We start from the raw sequence: 8196 nt of genomic DNA on the forward strand, positions 1-8196 counted from the left end.
TGCAAACCATGAAATAATACTTTGTTCTACCGGCACTGGCAGCTCTGCATATGGGGCTGATAACAGGTGAAGATATACATCTCATGAGTCTAGAAGAAGAAGAAGGTTCGAGGTTCAAGTCCGGGTGACGCCATAATGGTCATGTGTTCATGACAAGAACTCGCTTAGCGCAATCCAAGTGAGTATCACACGGTGTTTGCATGAATTGGCTAAGGAGACCGACCGGATAACTAAGATCGGGTCGTGTGATCGTGAGGTAGATGAGACTCCCGATGAGTTGCCGATACTGAGTCGGCTCACACGCTTTGGTGCCGGAGTTCGCATCTAGTTTGAGATTGCGATCGAGCGGGGTTGCCGCGGATTTGCACTCAGCCATCCCGAACTTGTATAACAAGTTGAGGATGTAGTGCCGTTGAGAGATCATGATTCCAGCCGGAGTCCGAACTACCTCGATGCCGAGGAAGTAGTGGAGCTCCTTCATGTCCGTCATCTCGAACTTGTCGGAAAGGAGGGATTTCACCTTATTGATTTCGACGAGATGCTCACCTCCAATGACTAGGTCATCCACATATAAGATAATGACAATCGGACTTGCGGAATCGCTTCGTATGTAGAGGGAGTTGTTTGATTTTGACATATGGAAGCCGATTTGATGAAGATATTGCGTTATCTTCGAATGCCAAGCACGCGGTGCTTGCTTGAGGCTGTAGAGTGGCTTCTTGAGTTGGCATACGGCTTTTGGATGAGTGCTCGAGTTGAAGCCAGGTGGTTGGATCATGTACACCTCCTCTTCTAATTCGCCTTGTAGAAAGTCGATCTTGACGTCCATTTGATGGAGGTGCCACCCTTTCGCCATGGCAATCGCAATTACGGTCCGCACCATCGTCATCTTTGCCACCGGGCAAAGGTCTCTTCGTAGTCGACGCCATGTGTCTGAGCGTATCCTTTCGCTACGAGTCGAGCATTGTAGCGGTTTACGGAGCCATCGGCGTTATACTTCACCTTGTAGATCCATCTGCATCCGATCGCCTTTTTGTGTGGTGAGGTGGAAACGAGATCCCACGTCTCGTTCTTCCGTAGTGCCTGCATCTCCTCGTTCATTGCTTCGATCCATCGCGGGTCCTGACGGGAACCTAACGTTCCTTATGCGCAATGCTCGGCCACAACCGAGATTCTTTTCATACACAAAAAAAAACGGGAAATACAACACGATACAAAGGAGAGAGGAAGATACACACACACTACAGAGGAGGTTAACGTGGAAAACCCCAAACTGGAGGAAAAACCACGGCAGCCCACAGGCTGCAAACTGTCACTATGTAGGAATGTACAGAAAACAGTGAGTTCACTGAGGCACCGACCTCGTGCTCACTAATCTTCGCCACAGGCGGCGGTTACAACAGAGGCAACGACCTCGTCTCTCACTCTCTCTCTATACAGTTACGCACTCTCTCTTCTTCTTGCACCAACAAGGAAGAATAACGACCACCAGCTAAAAGTTTGCCCTAAGTCATATTTATACTAATATGACTTTTCGGCTATTTACAAATATAGCCACAATGGGCTCTCAGAAACATATTTACGAATATGTCTCTTCCTCCGGTTCATACCGGGTCTGCACCATCCGGCTCTTCGTAACCAGGTACTCCTCATCCGGTTCACACCGGGCCTGCACCATCCAACACTCCGTAGCCGGGTACTACTCATCCGGTTCGCACCGGGCCTGCACCATCCGGCTCCCCGTAGCCGGGTACTACTCATCCGGTTCGCACCGGGCCTGCACCATCCGACTCTTCGTAGCCGGGTACTACTCATCCGGTTCACACCGGGCCTGCACCATCCGGCTCTCCGTAGCCGGGTACTACTCATCCGGTTCGCACCGGGCCTGCACCATCCGGCTCTCCGTAGCCGGGAACTACTCATCCGGTTCGCACCGGGCCTGCACCATCCGCCTCTCCGTAGCCGGGTACTACTCATCCGGTTCACCCAATGCCTGCACCATCCGTTCCCATCCAGAGGGACCTGTCTCCCAACAAACTCCCCCTTCACTCCGGCATGGGGTGTCTTACCAGTTCGATTCTCTTCCGGCATGCATCCAACTTGTCGGGTGTCAGCACTTTGGTCAACATATCTGACCCGTTCTCAGCCGTGTGGATTTTCATTGGTGCAAACTCCTGGTCATCTACTCTTTCTCGGATCCAGTGATACCTCCGCTGGATATGCTTCGTCCGGGAATGGTAGGCTGCATTCTTAGCAAGGTGGATGGCACTTTGACTGTCACAATAGAGTCGGTATTCCTCTTGCCGTATACCAAGCTCTTCGATGAAGTCCTTCATCCATAAAATTTCCTTGCCGGCTTCCACAGCTGCCATGTACTCCGCCGCCTCTGTGGTTGACAATGCAACCGTCTTTTGCAGCCTCGACTGCCACGAAACAACTCCCCCTGCATATGTCATTACATACCCGGATGTAGACCGGCTGGTATCCACATCAGTCGACATGTCCGAATCGGTGAAGCCATCCAGTTGAGGTTTTCCGGAGCCGAATCGGAGACACATATTTGAAGTGCCCTTCAAGTACCGGAGTATCCATTTGACTGCGTTCCAGTGCTCCTTGCCGGGATTACTCATGAACCGGCTCACCACTCCGACTGCGTATCCTATATCCGGTCGGGTACACACCATAGCGTACATCAAGCTCCCGACGGCAGAGGCATATGGAATCTTCATCATATCCGCCTTCTCTGCTTTCGTCTTCGGGCTTTGCTTGCCGGATAGCCTGTAGTTTGCCGGAAGTGTCGATCCGACCGGTTTCGCTTCTGTCATGTTGAACCGGTGAAGCACCTTTGTCACGTACTTCTCCTGTGACAGCCATAATTGCTTCGCTTTCCGGTTACGGATGATGTGCATCCCCAACATTTGTCTTGCCGTACCCAAGTCCTTCAATGAGAAGGTCCGGTTGAGAGCCTTCTTCAGCATCCGTATTTTTACTTGGTCTCGTCCGACGATCAACATGTCATCCACGTGTAGGAGAAGTATCAAGAAGTCTCCTCCTTCGAACTTCTTCACAAACACGCAGTGATCGGCCTGCGTCTTGTGGTACCCTTGATCGGTCATGAAGGAGTCGAACTTCCGGTACCATTGCCGGGGAGCCTGCTTCAGTCCGTACAGGCTCTTCTTCAACCGGCATACCAGGTGCTCCTTCCCTTTCTCCACAAATCCTTCCGGTTGCTGCATGTAGATCTCCTCTTCGAGGTCGCCGTGAAGGAATGCCGTCTTCACGTCCAGCTGCTCTACCTCGAGGTCCATGCTTGCTGCTATACTCAGCACTGTCCGGATGGAGGTCATCTTTACTACCGGGGCCAATATCTCGTCGAAGTCCACGCCCTTCTTCTGTTGGAACCCCTTCACCACGATCCTGGCTTTGTATCTCGGGGGGTTGCCGGCATCTCCCGGTTTCAACTTGTACACCCACTTGTTTCGGAGTGCCCGCTTTCCTTTCGGCAGCTCCACCAATTCGTATGTATGGTTCTCATGCAGGGAATCCATCTCATCCTGCATGGCACTTAACCATTTTCGGTTGTGGGTGTCTTCCTTCGCTTCTTCGAAGCTTTCTGGCTCCCCCTCATCGGTCAGCAGGACATGCTCTGCATCCGGAAATCTACGGGGCGCCCATCTCTCTCTGAGAGGATATCTACGTCTTCGGGCTTCGGTAACCGGCTTCTCCATTTGCTCTTCATCCGAATCCGATTCGGAGTCTTGGCCGGTTCCGGTCTCAGCTTCCTCTACCTCTTCATCTGCCGGTTCGGTATCCTCACCGTAACCGGTTGGTTCCTCGAGTGCTAACCGGTCTCCTGCCGGTTGGGTCTGCTCATCGTAGAGTCAATCCTTACCGGTCGACTCGGAGTTCATTATCTTCTTCTCCGACTCCCAGTCGGCGAGCGTCTTGTCCTCCATAAAGATAATATCTCGACTCCGGAATACCTTCTTGTTGACCGGGTCCCACACTCGGTAGCCGAACTCATCGTCACCATAACCGAGGAATATGCATGGTCGGGTCTTTGGATCTAACTTTCGTCTCCGATCCTTTGCTACATGCATGTACGCGAGACACCCGAACACCCTCAGATGCCGGTAAGACACTTCCTTACCGGTCCATACTCTCTGTGGCGTGTCTCCGTCCAAGGGTACTGAGGGTGATCTGTTTATCACATATGTCGCCGTCGACAGTGCCTCAGCCCAAAACTTCTTGGGTAGTTTTGCATGCGCCAACATACTCCGGACCCTCTCCATTATGGTCTGGTTCATCCTCTCGGCCAGTCCGTTTAGTTCCGGTGTCTTCGGCACGGTAAATTCGAGCAGGATTCCTTTCGAGCGGCAGTACTCCTCGAACTGCCCCTGGTATTCTCCCCCGTTATCTGCTCGAACCGCCTTCAGCTTCCGGCCGGTTTCTCTTTCCACTCTCGCGTGGAGCTCTTTGAAGACGGATAACACCTGATCCTTCGTCTTCAGTGGTGTGGCCCACAGCTTCCGGCTGTGGTTATCTATGAACGTCACGAAGTACTGCGCTCCGGCATGTGACTTCGTGTCTACTTGACACACATCCGTATGCACCAACTCCAGTGGTGCATTACGTCTCGTCAGTGGCCTTGGTCGAAAGGAGGTCCGGTTCTGCTTACCGGCCAGACAATCAGTGCACTTCTCTAAGTGCACGTTCTTCACTGGAATGAGGTTGTCGTCTACAAGCCTCTTCATCCCCTTCTCACTCATATGACACAACCTCTTGTGCCACAGCTCACCGGCAGTGTCGGATGCCACGTTCACTTCTTCCGGACATAACCGGGCATTCATCAGGTACAGTGTGTTTACCTTCCGGGCCCGAGCCACAATCGCGCTCCCTTTGCTAAACTTCATGACACCATTCCAGATGCTACCCGTGTAGCCTTCATCATCTAGCCGACCGGCTGATATCAGGTTCAGACGAACCTCCGGAACGTGTCGGACATCCTTCAGCAGCAACTTGCATCCGGTTGGTGTTGTCAGCCACACGTCTCCTATACCGACAATTCGGCATGTTCCTTCATTCCCCATCCGGACACAGCCGTGGTCACCGGCTGAGTAGGATGCGAAGCATTTCCGGTCCGGGGTAAGGTGGAACGACGCTCCGGAGTCTACCACCCAGGTCATCTCGTCGCCGGCAAGGTTTATCTCACTCTCCTCGGTGATGAGCATCAACTCCTCTTCAGTTGCCGCGATTGCCGTCGTTCCCTTCCGGTCCGCCCCCCTCCGGTCTTTACCGTTTCGGTCTTTACCGTTTCGGTCCGGGGTTTGCTTCGAATCGGTACCGTCGGTTTATTTGTCTTTACGGAAATGCCGACAGTTCTTTTGGAAGTGTCCCGGCTTGCCGCAATAGAAGCAAGTAGGCCTCCCCCTTGACTTTGACCGTGTCCCCGACTTCTCCCGGTTCTGGGGACTACGGTTTCTATGTCTTCCGCGTTCTGATTCGGTAAGAAGCGCTTTGGAGTCGGAGCTCGTATCTTTGTCTTTCCGACGCGCCTCCTCATCTAGCAAGCTCGACTTTACTCTTGCTAGGGATAACCGTTTTCCTTCCGGCCCGGCGTTGCCCAAAGTGACAACCAACGTCTCCCAGCTATCCGGGAGGGAACCGAGCAGGAGTAGCGCTAGTACCTCATCTGCAAGAGGTACTTCCAACGACGTTGCCTGGTGTATCAGCCCCTGGAAGGCATTCATATGCTCCGCCATGCTGGAGCCATGTTGGTACCGGAGTCTTACTAGCTTCCGGAATACCGAAACCTGGTTAACAACATTTTTGTTTTAGAACATTATGCCGATCTTCTCCCAGAGCTCATGAGCCTTGCTCTCTTCATTGAAGTTGTTGTACAGGCTCATGTCGATGAAGCACCGTATGTACGCCGTTGTCTTCAGCTGCATCACCTCCCATATCGCGGCGTCGATTTTGTCCGGTCTCTTGTCCCCGAACTGAACCAGCAGCCAGAGGTCTTTAACAACGAGCATGTCCCTCATCTTCGACTTCCATACTGAATAGTTGGAGCCGGTGAGCTTGAACATGCCGCCAAATGATTCGTCCATTTTCTGTGTCGATTTCGCTCTGATACCACTTGACGGGAACCTAACGTTCCTTATGCGCAATGCTCGGCCACAACCGGCAACCAGAGGTCTTTAACAACGAGCATGTCCCTCATCTTCGACTTCCATACTGAATAGTTGGAGCCGGTGAGCTTGAACATGCCACCAAATGATTCATCCATTTTCTGTGTCGATTTCGCTCTGATACCACTTGACGGGAACCTAACGTTCCTTATGCGCAATGCTCGGCCACAACCGAGATTCTTTTCATACACAAAAAAAAACGGGAAATACAACACGATACAAAGGAGAGAGGAAGATACACACACACTACAGAGGAGGTTAACGTGGAAAACCCCAAACTGGAGGAAAAACCACGGCAGCCCACAGGCTGCAAACTGTCACTATGTAGGAATGTACAGAAAACAGTGAGTTCACTGAGGCACCGACCTCGTGCTCACTAATCTTCGCCACAGGCGGCGGTTACAACAGAGGCAACGACCTCGTCTCTCACTCTCTCTCTATACAGTTACGCACTCTCTCTTCTTCTTGCACCAACAAGGAAGAATAACGACCACCAGCTAAAAGTTTGCCCTAAGTCATATTTATACTAATATGACTTTTCGGCTATTTACAAATATAGCCACAATGGGCTCTCAGAAACATATTTACGAATATGTCTCTTCCTCCGGTTCATACCGGGTCTGCACCATCCGGCTCTTCGTAACCAGGTACTCCTCATCTGGTTCACACCGGGCCTGCACCATCCGACACTCCGTAGCCGGGTACTACTCATCCGGTTCGCACCGGGCCTGCACCATCCGGCTCTCCGTAGCCGGGTACTACTCATCCGGTTCGCACCGGGCCTGCACCATTTGGCTCTCCGTAGCCGGGTACTACTCATCCGGTTCGCACTGGGCTTGCACCATCCGGCTCTCCGTAGCCAGGTACTACTCATCCGGTTCACCCCAGGCCTGCACCATCCGTTCCCATCCGGAGGGACCTATCTCCCAACAAGTCCTTCGCGGCTTCCGAAAAGGTTTCCGGCTCCCGTATTGTTGCTACCTTCATCATAAAGGCGTAATGGTACGCCATATAATCGTTGTAGCCGAATCGGCTTACGGGGTTCTTTTCACGGGTGGATCGACGGAGTTTTTCATTTGCAGAGATGAGGGCTTTCTTAGCTCCGATTGGTACCTCGAAACCGCCGAACTCACTGTCGAGTGAGTGAGTCGATTCATCGTCGTCAAAGCGATCGTCTTCATATTTCGCCATTTTCGCCTTGCCTTTGTCCATCTTTGGGCTAGGCCGTGATGTGCTTTGATCGCTCAAAGGCTCTTGTGGTCCGCTCAGTCGGGTCGTGATCGGACTTTCTTCGAACATGCGCGTAAGGTGATCTTCATCCTCTATCTCTTGTTCAGTGGATTCCGAGTTGAGCGGGGTCGGAGTGGAAGTTGTCTCTGGTGCGTACCAGGATGCGGACTCGTCAAAGACAACGTCTCGACTTACCCGAGATTTTCGAGTTGAGGGGTTGTAGCACTTGTACCCCTTTTGCTCCAGTGCGTATCCTACGAGGATACATTTCTCTGACTTCGGGTTGAGCTTTTGACGCTTCTTGTCGGGGATATGCACGTACGCAATGGAGCCGAATATCCGAACATGTGATAGGTTCGGCTTCTTTCCGAAGAATCTTTCGTGCGGAGTGACCTCGTGCACGCCGGATGTTGTGCACCGGTTCATTAGGTAGACGACCGTATTTGCCGCTTCGGCCCAATATGACTTGGGCATATGCTTCTCGTTCATCATGGCCTGCGCTACTTCGAGGATGTGCCGATTTTTGCGCTCGGCTACTCCGTTTTGTTGCGGAGTGTGTCGGCAAGTAAATTCTTGCCGAATTCCTTCCTTTCGGAGATACGTTGTGAAATTGTCCGAGAAGTACTCCTTGCCGCCATCCGATCGAAGGCATCGTACATGTCGGTTCGTGGCTTTCTCGACTTCATTCTTGAAATTTTGGAAGTGTCCGAACACTTCGCTCTTTTGCCGCATCGAGTAGATCCAAGTGTGCCTAGAAAAGTCGTCGATGAAGAGC

The sequence above is a fragment of the Azolla caroliniana genome, unplaced genomic scaffold, assembly GCF_043228905.1.
Source record: "Azolla caroliniana isolate FFs.n. ecotype wild unplaced genomic scaffold, voAzoCaro1.0.p SCAF_9, whole genome shotgun sequence".
Classification (NCBI taxonomy): domain Eukaryota; kingdom Viridiplantae; phylum Streptophyta; class Polypodiopsida; order Salviniales; family Salviniaceae; genus Azolla; species Azolla caroliniana.